Raw genomic sequence first — 2,053 nt, 5'->3', positions numbered from 1 at the left:
TGGAAGCAAGTGTGCTGTATAAAACAGATTCAAATGATTTAAAACTTTAGCTTGCAGTGTTTGTTCAAATATAATGTTTAAATACAGTATGTAAAGTTAAAAACCTATAGAAGTACAATCTAAACACTATTTATGGATCAATATGCATGGCAGCTGCCACCATTGGTGTGTGAATGTGTGTGAATAGGTGAATGAGAGGCCATACGCGCTTTGGATAAAAGCGCTATTGCTATATAAGTGCAGTCCATTGAACATAACATAATGGCCAAGTAGTAAATTAAACTTTATGTCCACAATTCTGAACTATCCCTTCAATGTCATCAGATGATTTCAACTTTTAAAAGCGGAGAAAGCAACATATTGTGCTGTTGAACCGAGGGGGTTGTGGTCAGGTCTACAGTTTTTTAGCTTTACCATTTCAGTTTTATATTGTTTTCCACAATATTCTCCCGACCCCTGGGGGCTCCATAATATATGTGAACATTATACTGTTTAATTCAGAATCCCAACTATACAGTGTATTACTAAGTAAAAATCAAAACATACCACACCACAAAAGGTCAATGAATCAGTGGCACAAGTGAAGAGCAGATAAGGAACAATCCTCCAGATTGGCAGTAATCAGCTGGATCCTTGGTGCATGGTGCATCTGGGAAAATGAAAAAAAAGGACACTATGATTCACTGGAAAGTCCGGGACTGTACATTAGGAGGGGGTGGGTGGTAGGAAAAAAGATATATACGGTGGGGAGGAGACTGTCTACAGATACACCTGTGTGATGTTGCTACGGAGTTAAGCTAATAAACGTATACTATACTCACAACCACAGCAGGGGACACAACTATTTTGTTACCCTGCCATGTGGCGGACAGACCTCGCAAATGTCACTCGCCCAATAGCCTCCAGCTGCAACCACTCGAGTCCCTGAGTGATGACTGCTTGGCGCCGCCTCGGTAGAAAAAATTCCCTTTTCATGATATTTGGCGCCTCTGATTGGCTCAATTTTGTTTCAATCTGTATGCATCTACAAATCATATTATACCAGGTAGTCAATTCCGTTAGACTGCGAATCAAATTGACGGATCTCCCCAATCAAATTGACGGAAATCCGTCTTGAGACGGAACACTTTAATGCCTGCATTCAACATCGATTATCTATTGTTCAGGATGTAGGAACGTTATACTTTTTCATTCATACAAAAATACAAAAATACCTTCTAGAATATAAGTATGTTTTATCATTTCCTGTAGTAATTCCTAGAACGTGAGTTATAGACCTAAATGCATCGATTGCCGTTTATTCCCTAGACACGCTATATTAAAAAATTCAACTGTATATGATCGTATACGTTATGCGTCATCATGCACGGAGGAAAGGGGGGGGGGGCGGCGTTTATAATTACGTGATCGTCAGTAAATGCTTTATGTAGTATGGGTGATATATTGATCAGATGGTTTGCAGTGAAATGAATAAATTGGGCTGAAAATAACCAGGGTTTAGCCCAGTCAGATTTAAGGCTTTAAGACTTTTTAATGCCAATCAGAATTAAATTTAATACCAATTTCACGATAACAAAATGGCAAAAATCATGGGTACTCTCAGTACTCATTCAAGGGTACTACGACTATGCCTGCACCTCATGGTACCAAAGCACCTCAAAGGCACTAAAAACAAGATTACAAACATCACAAAACAAACTGGTCAGACTACTGCTTAACCTCACTCCTAAAACCCACTTTACCCCTGCCCACATTCAAAACCGCTCTTAAAGAGCACCTACGGGAGACTGCAATTCGAAACTGGCCACCGTAAATGTCCACCCCCCCCCCCCCCCTCCTCCTAATGTACAGTCTCATCCCCATCATATATATATAATATTTTCTGTTAGGATCTCTGGGTAACAGTACTGTATATTATTTGCATATCGTATATGTCACAAATGTAACAGTACTACAGTATATACCTGTATGTCATGTATGTCCCTATGCCATAAATGTCATGATGTCATGTATGTTTTTACTGTATTTATTTCTGTATATGTTCGGACAGAGA

At 39.3% G+C, this 2,053-nt stretch overlaps 1 long non-coding RNA gene across 1 annotated transcript in view; it reads right to left on the bottom strand.

Moving 5' to 3' along the window:
- Positions 1–465: 465 nt before the first annotated feature.
- The window catches only part of LOC311235242, a 7,646-nt gene continuing 6,058 nt past the window's right edge, over positions 466–2,053 (bottom strand). The window contains exon 7 of the long non-coding RNA XR_014620148.1: positions 466–649. This is a non-coding gene — a long non-coding RNA (uncharacterized lncRNA). The remainder of the gene's footprint in view (positions 650–2,053) is intronic.

Source organism: Notolepis coatsorum (assembly GCF_963971535.1).
Source record: "Notolepis coatsorum genome assembly, chromosome: 10".
In the NCBI taxonomy this organism is placed as follows: domain Eukaryota; kingdom Metazoa; phylum Chordata; class Actinopteri; order Aulopiformes; family Paralepididae; genus Notolepis; species Notolepis coatsorum.
The sequence above is the reverse complement of the archived record's forward strand: the minus strand, read 5'-3'. Positions and strand labels throughout refer to the sequence as shown.